The sequence below is a fragment of the Anser cygnoides genome, chromosome 3 (genome assembly GCF_040182565.1).
Source record: "Anser cygnoides isolate HZ-2024a breed goose chromosome 3, Taihu_goose_T2T_genome, whole genome shotgun sequence".
Taxonomy (NCBI): Eukaryota; Metazoa; Chordata; class Aves; order Anseriformes; family Anatidae; genus Anser; species Anser cygnoides.
Window position 1 is genome coordinate 80,497,280 of NC_089875.1, and position 15,443 is coordinate 80,512,722.

Genomic DNA, 15,443 nt, shown 5'->3' on the forward strand with positions numbered 1-15,443 from the left:
CTAGACCAACCCTGACACTACATCGACCTTTGATTCAGAACAGCGATCTAAACTTGGGTCTTCCACCCTGCAGCTCAGTATGTTAACTGCATTGAGATAAAGTCCCACTGCTACCTCAGAAGAGCCATATATCTAGAGAAAAGATACTGATACTTTGTTTTGACTGTGACTATGATTTTACAAGAGTTGTACACTGCTTCTGTTTTCCCTCTGTCTTATAAATTCAAGGAGCCCCTGGGAGTCTGCTTGGCCTGTCCAGGCACAGCAAGGTTTACTATTTGAACTTACTGAGCCCAAAGGAAGCTGCTGGACATACTCCAAGAAAGTTGTCATAGCCACAGATTCTTGATTCTCTTTATTTGTATATGTCTCCTATGACATTTCCCCCATGGTGGTAGTTCACATTAGACCTCCAGGATGTTGCTGTTTCTGTGCCTTGAACTCTGTCTACATCACCTGTCATTATTTTCAGGTCAAACTACAGCCAGGACTTTTTCTTTTATGGTTAATTGGTGCTGCTGCTTTTTGCATTACCTCATCTGGCTCCCTTTCTGTGAGAAAAAAAAAACAGAGAAGAAACTCATAGCCTAATACTTTACTTACTCTTTGCTTTCACTTTTCTGTCTTCCTTCTGGGTGGGCATGTAACGAGTCTCCATTTTTTCCCTCTTGTTTGTCCTTTTTCATCCCTTTCCAATCAGGAATAAGAAAGAATATAACCTGCCCAACAATAGCGTAACTCTGCTCCTGCATTCCTCCCCCTTCTTTTAACATTTATAATAAAACAATCTAACGTTCCCTCCACCCAAGTAAATGCATACATTTAGTTTAAAATTCATCTATTTGGTAAACCTTGTGTTGCTGCTGATGCTGATGCAGTCCTGAGCAGATAGTGTGTGCTTGGGCACAGCAGCACCATACTACCAGGAAAGAAAAATCAGTGTATGTTGTGGAAGAGCAAGAAGAGAGAGGTGGGCAGTCTGAGGCACAAGGAGGTGCTGCAGGGTCCAGGATGGACACCCAGGAAGGGCACCCAGGAAGGGCAGTTCTGCCAGCTGTTCTGCACCAAGTTAGTTAGCGCTGTTCAGCAGTCAGAGCCCAAAGGCTTCCAGTGCCACAGGCTCATGGTCTCACCCGCTGAGGCAGTCTTAAGAAGGGCAGTTAATATCTAATGCCAATGGTAAAAAAGCAATGGAAAATGTTAAGCTATTTAACATATTTTAACATCTTCATAATTCCTTCTGGCAAATAAGATTATGTGAATGTACTTCCTCATAAAACCCACGCTGGTAAAAATCTGAATTCAGATCACACACAAGAACCACAGCGTTGTTCAGGTTCTACCTTTTTGGGTTTCTCCCTCGTTTGAATTGCACAACTGGCAATTTTACACACTGAACAATTATTGAAGATAAAACTGCACTCACGAGGGCCCATGAGAGGACCTCACAAGCCCCCACAGCCCTGGCTCTCCCTACTTATCCTCCTCAGGGCTACTGTCACCCTTCTCATGGTTTGGGACCCCAGCACACTCAGCCCCTGTCCGAACAAGGCCGCAGCAGGGATGGTCCCCAGCTCCCCACAGCTCTGCCCTGCAAAGCCATGGACCACACTGAGCCAGGCCCAGCTGTGGACATGGCTCTGCCTCACTTAGCCTCCCCCACGGAGGAACCTGGTGCCCAGGCTGGGGCTACTGTGGTGCTCTGGCTTCCTGTTCCTGGCTGGGAAGTGTCCACCCAGCTGCTTTCCAGTCTGTGTCTTGTACATTGTCTGTGTGCTCTTCTGTTACTTTCCTTATGCTTTTTTTTTTTTTTTTTTTTTTTTTCCAGCTGCCAGCATGCAGTGGAAGGAAGGTATTGCTGAGGGAAACTGCAAGATGTGGGTGGTCTATCTTTAGCAGCAGCAGCATGGCTTTAAAATGACTTAAGCTGCTTGAGGAATTCTAAGAAACTTCAGATTTATGCGTAATTCTACTAATACATACTAATCGTGATTCTACGAATATAAACCTTCATGAGAAGATCACAGGTGGCTTAAGGGTGACATCATGGTAAGTAGGTATAAATGGATGAAAGTCGCCTAAATATAGGACTGCCGCATTAAAATCAGCTGAGAAGCATTGTGTGAGAGAGCAGATTTATCATACTTATTGCAAAACAACAGAAATATATACCAGGCTGTTTTTGCTCTACCTCTAAAGTGCAGAACACACAGTATTTAATATACTTTCCCTTCTCAATGAATAAGGAAATAGTTGTACAATAACCTTCCAGATTATAAATGTATTTATTTTTTTTAATCTGCAGTGTTGTCTTCTGATGTATGAGTTTCCAAATGTGTGTGGATAAAGGTAATCTATGGTACACAGAGATTCAGATTTCAACTTCCAATCTTAGCCTTACTGTAGTTCAAAACTAATGTATCCTGTTCACCTATATTCCATTCACCACAGTACATATGTACTGAAAAAGTTATGCAAAACCTATTTTTTTAGTGTGACTATGAAGCCTTCTGAAAAGTATCAGAAGCAGCATTCAAATTAATGAGACAAAAATCAGAGAGCTTTTTTTTTTTTTGAAATCAAATCTCCCATTCCTTAAAGACTGCATTTCAAAAGAATTAAATTGCCTGAAATACACACTGTTGTATGACAAAAACCTTGTAATTCATTAGCTTTTGTAGGATCTTCCTTGAATCAATCTAGACAGGAAGATATTCTTTATTGTTACTATAAGTAGTTTTCTTTGCTTGGCAAAGATCCTTTTCCCCTTGATAGGAAGGGAGACTCAGATTTTCTTGATGAAATCATCTCATGGTATCTGAACAGTGGTCTGCAGTTTGAGAAGGGATGTAACATGAAAAAGCCTCAGTATTTTTAAGCCTGGCATTCAATGGTTACAGACAAAGTATTTAAAAAGATGTTGCTTTCTCACTGTCAGATTACTTTGACAGATTATATGGGTGGTTTTGTTATTTTAAAATAACAATTCTATTTAAAAATAAAATTCTTAAGTAGTTTTTGGTGTGTTTTTCTTTAATACATTCAACTTATATTGAGTTTGCATCCAAAGTCTCGACAAAGTCCACATAACGCACATTATACGTGTTAGAATTGTGCGTGACATCTACTAATGATTAGTAGGTTAAACCTTAAGTGTTAAATGATTTACCATTATAAAGGTCATAGATTGTATTTAGAGCATAATTAGACATTTGGGACTGCTAGTTCTTCAAATCAAAAGTAAGAAAAGATATTTAATTAAATTTTTACCTGGAGATTTTATGCTGTCCTTCCACTGACAAGCATTTCCTGTTATTTCATGAGAATATATGTTTTATAAGCTGGAAGGATGATGGTGGCGGGGGTGGGGGTGGGGGAAATACAGCATTTTTATAGCTGAAAAATCCTTAGGAACTATACTAATTCTACAGTTTTTATTGTATAGTCACAGAATACCACAAAAACTATTCACATTAATATCAAAGGTATACTTCAGGTACAAATGTAGCCTAAAATTTTATTTTTCAGTTTTAACAGATGGGCAGAATTCCAAAGCAAAATCCTGGCACACATGGAAAGGAGGAACTTCAAAAAAGTCATGAATACATAAATAAAAGCAAGATAATATATATAAACAATCTGTGTCTTGTCAGATGACTACTGTCAGCTTCTGTCACAAAAGCAAATTTTGTATATTAGTATTTTTTACTCTATGAATCTATTAATCATAAAGGCATTATCAAAAATAGATTAAATATGATTGATATTCACTCTGAGAATAAGATTTGTGCCCCTCCACTTATCTGCATATTCTCTTTAGTTCCTATATTGTTGTTCATCAAACTGAACACCCATTATCCCAGATTGCTTATCCCTAATGGGCTAAATGTGTTCTTTCAGTTTTGTAGTATGCATTAAAGTAATATATGACTGAAAATGATAAATAAAAATGGAAAAAAAAAAAAGTAAGCCTTGAACACTTTTCTGTTCTTTTAAATATATTTCCTGCATTAGAAATTAAGACTGGCTCTGGGAATCTGCACTTGTTCTACACTTCGTTAATATTAAAAGTAGACATTAGATACTTAAGTATTAAAAAATATGACTTTTTAAATCTTTATATTCTCACCATTTAATCTTCAAGATTATATCCTGGCACTATATTTACAATATCCTTAAAAAGCTGAAGAAGTAGACTTAAGTCTTGCTACATTTTGAGTTAAAAAATCTGTAACTTAAAGACATAACTTTGGGACTAAATATTTATTTGTTTGTTTGTTTGTTTGTTTGTTTATTCTCACTAAGGTGTAAAAGTCTCTCTGTACTTTCCCCTGTAGGATGGGATGCATTTAGACTAAGGTTGGTGCAGAGAACACTGACCAGAATGCTGAATTCTGTGATGCTTTTCTCAGCAGGAAGAATAAAAAGCATCAAAGACAGAGATACATCTGAAAGTGCCTTTCTGCAGGGTCTTTCTCAGTGGCTACTGTGCAACTGGGATTTAGGGTTTTCAATTTCCATCTTGGTTCATATGCACAGGTCACTCTTTTCACTTAGAATACAAGCAGGTAAAAACTCTACCTCTCTGGAAACTGGTTTACCAGAGAAAGCACACTGTGGGCATTATAGTACATGGTTCAGGCCTCCTCAACCTGGAAAGGTCTGAACTTTCAGCTTTCAGTGCCAATGGCTATTCTATACCAGTAAATAGTAGGCAGGAGGACCACAAGGGTAAGTGGTGTGGTATACCTCATATCCTCGTGGTGAAACCCTCTCTGTTGTCCCATTCATACTGTTTAACTGGAATAAACCCTGTTCTGTCTATTTCTTGAATTGTGCCTGGGAGGGTACTGGTTGGTACGCACCAAAACTATGCTGAAAGCATGCTGATGGTTGAACAGCGTGAATGAAAAGGTGCTAGTATCAGACCATATGCCTTGGTCCTCCTGAATTTATTAGAATAGATATTGCCGTAAATAGCATGATCATAAGGTTATGGGTTACTCCTCATCTTCCTCATTCATCCTTTTGAAGCTGAGCTACTTTGCAGCCAGGACTAATTGATTCAGAAGCCCAGACACAGAGCAAGTGAAAGACAAGTGACCGCCTCAGCAGTTTAAAACACTCCATAAACAGAGAAAATCAAATCTGGGTGTCTCACTTGCTGCACAAGTGATCTAAATACAACGCAGAACAAGCAAACACCACCTCCATTTCCTTTCTTCTCAGTATTTCAAAGAGAGTAAGAACTGCTTATTTCTTTGAAAGCATATTTTTACACTGTGGATTCAAAGTGGATGCAGTCACCTCCAGTTTGATTTCAGAGATGCCCACATCTCTAGTTTCCTTATAGCCATACAGTGCCGGTTGCATCCACTTTAATAGGCTGCTCCTAACCTATAACTCATTTGTACTGCAGTGTTTGTACCAGAAGTGATGAGAAGTAATCACTGAGATAAGGCACATTCTGATACTCTGATTATAATTTCAGTAGTAGAAAGAAGCAAAGAGTACTTGAAAGGCATTATTGATACAACTTTCTTTCCACACTCCTTTAATGAAACAGCTTGAGGAAAACCTTTATAGGTATTTGCTGACTGCAGAGGTGTGATAAGTCTTAGGAGAAAGCCTGCAGGTTTTTTCCGGCAATGAGTTCCGCAAAGCTGAAACAACTACAATGTACAATAAAGCTAACTAGGACCATTTAAACTCCACCTTAAATCACAGCTATCAAAATAACCCTTGAGACTGACTTAATTAATACATGCAGATGTAAGTTATATACATTATTTAATTATAATAGGAACAATTGCTGTCACACAGTTTTGCGAAGTGTATGCAGTCCTCTTTAAGTGCTTCATTAAATATTTTGCCCACTAGGTGGGGGTAGCCAGCCTTATTCAAACAACAGTATTCTGGGTAGAGAATTTAGTTGAAGTTGTCATAAAAAGCACACTAAATTTTGAGCATTTATTTTTTTATTTACTGTGATAAAATGAGATAAATTACTGTTTATTACCTATTTAACTTTATAGGTGATAATGAACTGAGGTCACTGGCAATTATGTTTAATTTGAGTTGACGGAGAACTGCAGTGTTAACTTGCAGTATTACAAGTCAGTCATTCCTATACTAATTCAAAACAAGTATTTTACTGGAAAATAACGAATGAAGACACAACATTTACCCCCTGATAGCAAGTCACTAAGTGAATTACTAAAATATAACACAAGCGTGTAATACATGTGCAGACTAAGGTAGATCCATTATTTATAATGCTTATTGACCATTAGACTTAGTTGATTACAATACATAGTCTACAGTATATGAATCCAAGGATTTTTGAAATTTTAATATTAGCCATGGAAACACAGGCAAAATGCTCTACCTTGCCAGAACACATTTAGGCACCACAAGTCAATGTAAGTATGATTTAATTAGAAAGCTCACAGGACACAAATATTGTGTGTACACTTGATGAATGCCCTATAAACCTCTGTTTCCAAGTGAAAACTTTAAGGAAAGTCAAAGTGAAGCCAGAGTGACTTCAATTTCTAAGCTTTAACACACAAATAAGACTGAATATATATATTGCATTGAATGACTTTTCTGGAGGTCCTTCAAAAAATACATATTAAAATAATGCTATTAAAATGTTCTGAAAGCCTAGTGAGCAGGAAATGCCAGTTACAAATCCTGAAGAATGCAAATCCTGAAGGCCTTTCATAAAGCAGGTTACTGAGGAATAAAAGAATACTATCAGATTAATGTTTATTTGTAACCTTAGCTATCTAAAAAATGCGCTACCTGGAATGAAAGGTTAGTAAACTAGTCTACTGTTCTCTTCCTTTTAAAATAGCATCTTTACTGCCGTATGTTTCTTAATTGTTGTAAAAAATACCATGATTGAGACAAGCTACTCACAATTTTATAAGCACATTCAATTTTTACTTAATTAGACAAAGCCAATATATGAAAATACAGACAATTTAAGTTAAAATTTCAGCAATTTCAAGCAATCAGGAATAAAAGTAAAAATGATAATATGTTATAAAATTCTAATAACTCCCTCCATTTTCTTATGTGTTGCAATCAGTCACTTTTTTTTTTTTTGTGTAAACACTATTATCTAATGAATTTTGTCATTTTCCATCTATAAAGTAGAAATGTATTCCATCTTTTGTTGTAGTCTGTCAGCTTTCCTTTGCTTAAGCTGTTTCTGCCTACTTCTGGAGAATTTTATTTTCATTTGACCTAATAAAGAACAGATTTCTTTAAATTTCACTACCACATTCCAGTCGCATAATTTTACTGAACATGGAATAAATGTGCAAAGGGAAAAAATGACCATTGTACAAATGTTAGGCAATCTTCTGCATGTTAATATTTTTCCACAACAGAACATTATACACACAGTTTTTTTTTTGTTTTGTTTCTTTGTTTGTTGTTGTTTATTTCTTTATTTTTTATGTCTGTGAAAAGATATGTCAAACTCAAATTTGGAACTTGATTATATGTAGCAGCTGTAGAAAAAACACTTTCAGCAGCTCTAAGTGCTATAAAGGACTGACAAAGCAAGCAGATATACTTTGAAATAATAAAACATCAGAAGAAATACCTTTGTGATTTCTGCAGTATTCTGTGTAATAATATTGAACTACACTACAAGTATTTTTTCAATGAAGAAATTAATATTATAATCTTCAAACATTCTGTAATTATATATTTTCAGCAATGCAAATGATATATAAGCATACTGAAATACCTTAGTCTAATAGCGGCATCCTATTAGATAGTACCTCATATTCAAATTGGTTTAACAAAGGTTTAAAGATCTTTTAAAGTGTTCATTAAAAAAAAATAAATAATAATTTGTTGTGAGAATTAATCTAAACTGCGTGGAAGTATCCAGCTGTGAATATGATCTCATCAATATTAAGTTACCCTGAATATCCTACATTTTTTAAAGAAATATTTGACTGATAATTTACTTAATATAGTATAAGAAAAAAAAATCATATATAGAGGTAATTCCAAGTGACAAAGTGATATACACTCATATTGTATGGATGATGAATATGTACTCAGAGTATAAGCTTGGTTTTCTTGTTTTATACTCATGTTCGCTGATTCATATGCGGTTTTGAAAATCATTTTCTATACCCCACTATATTTTATATGATCTATTCTATAACCCCTTAAGTGCCAATGTCTATAATTGTTTTTCATCTTCTTTGAGTCAGAATAAGCTACTCTGAAGTGGCTCTGAGTGATGAGACATCCTACCTCTTCATGCATGTATACCTTTTTACACTACATGTCTCTCCCCTATTTGTTCAGTGGCATAGCCTGAACACTCTCCTTATCTAGTTCCTCTACTTCAAACTCTTTTTTTTTTTTTTTCTCTGTCACCATAATCTAAAACCTACTAAAACCTACTAAGTTAAGGCATTATATATAGCTCAGCATAATTTTGCTGTAACAATTGCAATACAAGAAAGAAAGAAATTTTGATCTCATTGAAGTCAATGACAGCTTTTGCATCATGGCTATTTCATTATCTAACTTTTAAATTGTATTCTAAACATTCAAGTCAGGGAACACCAAACCTCTTTCTTCTGCTTTCTCCATGATCCCAAGCAGAACATGCTGGAAACTGTGCAGTAAGCAGTTGAACCTATCACATTCTGAACACACCATGTGGACATTGAATATACATGCTGCCAATTCAAAGTACTGTAATTGCATCAGGTGTGTTCAGTAAGTTCTACAGTAGTGATGCACTCTGCAATCAATCCAATGCATTCCTGATGGCTTAGACTGTGTGCAACTGCAGAAAGTTTTAATTGCTTTTTGTTTTTTTTTTTGTTTTAATTTGTTTTAATTGCTATTACTCTGATGAAACAGGTGTGCTTCAGGAATCCAATACAAATGGCCAAATTCCTCCTTTCCCAACTAAATAAATTTATTTTCTCTAAGGAATAAAAAAGGTAAGTTCACAGAAAATGGGACTTATAGCTATATCAGTAAGAGTAAATTAAACCATGTCGAGACCTGCTTTCTGACTTTGAGGCCAACTGGCACAAATAAGCCTTATCTAATTAGCCATTACTGAAGTTTCATACCCTTCAGAATATGGCATCTGCATTCAAACTAGTAACTGTAAATTCTCTTGTCCTCCATATTCACTTCTAGCTATGCCTAGAAAGTGCCTGGGACTGTGTTGGTTTACTCAGGCCAAAATTATGCTGAGGACTAATCTGACTACTTAATGGTATAAGTAAGGATTTGGCAAGGTTTAGTTTAATAGAATAGATATGTTAATAATGTCTTTAAGGGTGCACAAGAAGATTTACTTGAACAGGGTTTTGCAGGATTCAGTCTCTGCATTTGCAAGCCTTGAAGTGATTGATAGATTAATAGATTTTCATTCCGTATTAGGAAATTTTGGTTTCCTCGACTATGCAGTACATTGTAATCAAAACAAGATCTTTATTTTATTATTTTTTTAAAGGAATAAAGTAGTCACCAAACTTTTCCCTAGTAGCTGAAACTACTCACAAATTCAGATTGAGTGTAGCAAATATTTACAGTTGAACAAAAATAAAACACATTCAGAAATATTAGAGAAGATAGCTTTAGCAGTTCCCAAATGACATGTTCTGATTTTGGTCTGCAGAGAGCTGTGTTGGGATCCATATGTAATTCCACAGATTCAAAACAAGTTACTAAGGACTTAGGGAAATTTACTGAAAGGGACAAGCTACAGTCAAGTTCTATCTCTGCCTGGTTTACAACAGAAGTCTCATCAGAAATTTTTCCTCTCTCAGCAAAATGCCTTAGCCTGCAAGTTATGGAGCAGCCCAGGATGCAAAGCTGTTCTAATTTGTATAAATTGAATGCTTATTAATTCAGAACCTGGAAACCACCTTTCCACCCTTAACCACCCTTTCCAGCTGAGTGTTTGAATCACAAGGTTTGTAATAGGCGGCATGAAGAAATTCATTCTGAAAGGTATACTAATTATTTTTAGTCCTGCTTGTGTTAAAGTATACGGAATTGAGACAATAACCTTCTCTTCATTTTATCTTTTTTTTTAATTATTTTTTATTATTATTATTATTTTATTTTCAAGAAATGCAAAAGACTAAATCCCAAGCTGAATCAATTACATTGGCCTGAATTTCTTTCTTTCAGAACTGTCAGAACAAAAACCACTCAATTATCCATTGGATTTGAAATAGGAAAGAAAATCCCTCCAAACAGATGTATGCATATTATTTTTGCTTAAATGTTTGAGAAGAAAAAAAGTTATTGCTTCATGTTACTGAGTAATCATTTTTGTCCCAGTTCTTAACTGAAGTTGAACAGTTATTTGATTTGATTTTATCTTATCTTATTTACCATGTTTTAGTTGGAAAGTCAGCAAGGACACTGATGTTTTACATATCTTGGTGTGTATGCAAAATAAAAAGCTCAAAGCATACTAATGACTGCCAGTTCATGCTGTCTGTGGAGGATTACTAAGGATTACAAGTAATTATCTGAAATTGCACACTATTTTTTTTTTTGCCATTTTTTAAAAAGTGGAATTGTTAGGGTTTCTAATTCCCTCCTAAGATTTTACTTCCATTTCCATATTTTATATGTAATATTTATTTATTTTTTTATTTTTTAATAAAAGATGAATAAAGTAAATAAAAGAGTTCCTGAAACCTGTTCAGTGATTAAACACATATAAACCTCAAAACCAAATACAAAATTTAGGGACAATACTAGGAATTTATTCTACATGGTACAGAATCTTGCTTAAAATATATTTTTCAAATGTCACTGTTGGGACCATGGACCAGATTCAGATTTTGGTTTTAGTGACTTAAATCAGAAGAGCAAAAGTCAGTGGAATCACTTCAGATAGACAGTGCAAAAGAGTAAGATGTGTCACTGAAACAAATGATCAGAAAATTAATATCTGGAAAAGTTACTGTAATTCTTTTTACATTTTAAACATAAAAAGTAAGGTTCTATAAAACAAGTCATACACAATTCCTCAAATCTCAGAATGGACTATGAAAATTTTAGGTTGAAGAGAGTTTAGGATCAAAGTCTATACTGCCAGACAGTCAAATGTTAATTAACTCTTATAATTAGCTATTTGCTTTACAAAGCTTGCAGAAATATAATTGTCTTTAAGACAACTTCTTCTTTGCAACCTTTGATGAAATTGGACAATGGGTTTCAAACATAAGCAAATATTGCCAGAAATGTTGAATAAATGAAGCAATACAAGTTTAGCAAGTAGTTCATATTTTATGGGAAATGGATACTGGAATTTATGGAAATTTGCGTGCCTCTTGAGATCCTGAAAAAATGTTGCTTATTTTCTGTCTAACCTTTCATGTATTTAAGATCCTTAGGCACTTTAGTTTTGTTTGGTAGTATTTACACATTTTTCCGGTCTTTGTAGTGACATATTGTTAAAACAGATGTTTACCATACAAGTGGAGAGTGTTTGACTATTTTTAAATAGAAGGTCTTCTCTAGTAGATATTTCCCCAGCATATTCACTGGAGTTGACCTTGGACAAAAAGCAACTAGACATGACCAACCCTAGGTAAGAGTGACATCAGTGCTCTGTGCCTGTTACTTATGTGACAAGTCCTATTATGAAACTAAGTAAACAGTTAGCCATTTTTGATGCTTTATTCTAGAGGATTTGGGGGTGAGAGACTTGGACAGAGTTCGACACTCTTTTAACCATGTTGGCAGGAACATCTGAGAAGCTCTACTTATCAGTCTGCCTGGCCAGTTTAAACAGTTCCCCTTTCCCTTTCTGGGCATCTGTGATAAAGGAAATGAGTGTAACAAGACTCACTGTAGAGTTTATGAAAGGAGAATGTGATGTTTGTTTTGCAGTGTTTCAAAGAGATTTCAAAGATATATGCTCACACAATCTTCACAAGCAACAAGACAGGGCTTCAGATAATCTGGCCCAGACCACTTTTATGCCAGCTTTTGCCTCCTCACCACATCTCCTGCAGTATTTTTGATTAGTAATGACAAACTAGTTTGGTCTTATAATACCTTTTATATGCCAACAGTTACTTATATGATTCTTTGGCATCAGAATTTTACTTATCTAAGTAAAGATAGATAGACAAATAGATATTTTAAAAATATTAATATCCATAAATATTAGGCAAGGTTGCTACTCATTGCTTGTTTTTCCTTCTTTAGAATCCATACACATCTTTACGGTTACAGCTTGTCTTCCATTTGGGCAAATAGGAGAAATAATGGCATGTTTGATTCACTGGAACTTTGTTTTCATCCTCCTGTTGTCACAATGTAGTGCCTTCTGCCAACAAGTTGTCTGTGCTGCAGTCTTACAGAGTGCAGGCCTTCTGGCCTTGGTAAAAAAAATATTTTTCAATTTTATTGTTGTGAATGGTTTTTTTTGTTCAGTCTCTTAACCCTTGTTGTGATGTTTCTTTCGGAATTTACACATACACATCTCCATTCATACTTCATAACAATCTCAGTATTCTTGTTACAGGTGTAGTGGTTTTGCTTAGGTGGGACACTGAGCTCCACCACAATTGCTCTCTCACTCCAACTCCTCAAAGGGAAAGGGGAAGAAAATACGATGAAAAGGGCTCAAGGGTTGATAAGAGCAGGGATGATAAGGGCAGGGACGTTAATCAACAATTATCGTCAAAGGCAAAACAGACTCAGTGTAGGGAGACTAGTAAAAATTATTGCATATTACTAACAAGCTAGAGAAGTGAGAAACAAAGGAAAGAAACTAAAAACACCTTCCCCCCATCCACCCTCTTCTACCTCCTCCCTCGAGCAGCACAGGGGAATAGGGGAATGGGGGCTGAGGCCAGTCCCTAACACTTCACCTCCATTGCTCCCTCACGGTCACTCTCTGCCCCTGCTCCACATGGAGTCCCTCCCACGGGATGCCGTCCTGCCCGAACTGAGCCTGCGGGGGCTGCCCAGAGGCAGCAGCTCTTCAAAAACTACTCCCACACGGCTCCGTACCACGGGGTCCATCCCCCAGGAGCAAACTGCTCCAGCACGGGTCCCCCACGGGCGGCAGCTCCCCCCAGACCCCCTGCTCCTGCGTGGGCTCCTCTCCACGGGCTGCAGCTCCGGCCCGGGGCCTGCTCCTGCGGGGGCTCTCCATGGGCCGCAGCCTCCTCCAGGCCACCTCCACCTGCTCCACCGGGGGCTCCTCCACGGGCTGCAGCGTGGAGATCTGCTCCGTGTGGGACCCATGGGCTGCAGGGGGACAGCCTGCTCCACCAGGGGCCTCTCCGCAGGCCGCAGGGAAATGCCTGACTCTGGCCAGCAGCATGGCCCTTATCTAACATAGGGCAACTTCCGGATTCTTCTCACAAGCCACCCCTGCAGCTCCCCACTACCAAAACCTTGCCATGTAAACCCACTTCAACAGGTCACCTCAGTGTCATTTTAGATTTGCACCTCAAGTGCACTCCTGCCTGTTGGAGCTCAATTTTTAGACTCTCTTTCAGAAAAACTAAGTGGTCTTGAGGATGTGGCTCTTCATGTGCAGAGTTTTAAGACACTTTAAGTAAAAATGATCATTTGTGTACTATAACAAAAGGCCAGCAGGGACGAGTCTGTCCTGGTCAGCATTATCATGAGTACATCACATCAAATTAGAAGTTCAAGAGAAAATTATATGTGAAAAGGGAAAAAAACAGGAATGTTTTAGTGTGTTGCAAACACTTTGAAGAGACCTTCTCACACTAGGGCATTGGCAAAATGCAATGGAGATTCAGTACATATGGTTGTGTACTTAATAAGCAGAGGTTGCACAACCAACAGGCAACTCTTCTGCAGTATACAAAGGAAACACAAGTTTATGTTGGGACAGAAGAAACACTCGATTACATAAAAAATCCTTGGACCATATTTATTCGTATTGTCATAGGCACTGTGTGGAAGACTGTACTCAGCCTTAATGCAGCATGCAATGCATGTGGCTTTGCAAACTACTGTAGGAGTCCAAGTTGTTATGTTTAATTTTCTTAAGATTATGAGAGGATTGTCACTTGTACTTTTGAAGTTTTCCAGAGTCCTCTAACAATTTCCTTTGGACATTCTGGATGATACCTCTATGTTTGATAAAGTCCACTACTTCTGAAATAAAAGGTTTTTATAGCCACTGTGTTCAATTTTTCGTCTTGATTGAAAAGATTTATTTAAAATCCTTTATCAGTCCTAAAATACCTCATTACTCCTAATGAGTGATGTGAGATGACAACTGGTACATTCTAGTTATATTTTCCAGTCTTGGGAATTACAATAATTAGACCTTCCAACATCATTCATGTTACTTTATCATAAATCCCAAATTTCTGGTAGAACTTTATTATTAAAGAGTTCAAAACTTCATTAAAATATACATAAAACTCCATATCAACAACCAGATTACAACTTCTTTAGCAAAACTTACTAGCAGTACAGTGAAGGGAAAAGAATTGGAAAGAAAGCTCAGGGTACTAAGTATTTGACAGACTTAAGAAAATCTATATAAGAAAATTCAGAAAGTGACAGTGTTGAGTGAAATTCAAAACAACATTCAAGAGCATTCAAAATCGTTGAGTATATCAACACAGTTTGAAATTTCCCTATAACATCTAACTTATTAAGCAATGTTTTTGATACTATGATTAGAGACTTGATCAGAACTCACCTGATGAAACCAAAGTTTTCAAAAGTGTCAAAAATAAGATTAATGAATTCTCATCTTCTCTATTTGATAAAGTAAAAAAACAAAAAACAAAAAAACTATCTTTTTCTTCATTAAACTTTCATCTGAAGACTATGCAGATCTTATTGATTGAGGTGAAAACTTAGCAATATTAATTTCTTATTTTCTAAAACATTATTTTAGAAAAGGAGTTTCAAAGGCTCAAGAGGAAGTTTTATAGCAAAGTCTTTTAAATTTCCTTTGGGAGCTGAGGACATAAGAATGCCCTTGAAAAATTTCCACTGAGAGTCAGTCAAAGTTGGAGAATATCCCAGAGTATCATCTCACTTGAAATCCTTTGGCTGCCCTATATCAGATGAGGGAACATGGGGGTGTGGATGTGGTATGTGTAAAGCAAAGGACAGAATAACTTTCTGAGGTCATCCGAGATTGTAAAGTCTGGTGCTGACTGAAGGAGAAAATGTTTCAATTTAATTATTTATTCGGACTGTACTGAAAAAAACATTGTATATGAGTTTGGTAAGAATGCATAGAATGGGCTTGTCCAAAAACCACCATATGAAGAAGATAAAGTGAAACATCTCAAAATGCATATATAATTCCAGCTTTGCAAGCTGGTCTAAATTCATACTGTTCTACTGGAGTCTGAGGGTTCATTCCTGTTATCTCTGCTGAGCATTTGAGCAATTAAATGTAC

General features: G+C 36.5%; 1 long non-coding RNA gene across 1 annotated transcript in view; it reads right to left on the reverse strand.

Moving 5' to 3' along the window:
• The window catches only part of LOC106035338 (uncharacterized), a 36,607-nt gene that overhangs the window by 736 nt on the left and 20,428 nt on the right, over positions 1-15,443 (reverse strand). Inside the window, exon 4 of the long non-coding RNA XR_010830452.1 lies at positions 1-551. This exon is cut by the window's left edge and continues 736 nt beyond it. This is a non-coding gene — a long non-coding RNA (uncharacterized lncRNA). The remainder of the gene's footprint in view (positions 552-15,443) is intronic.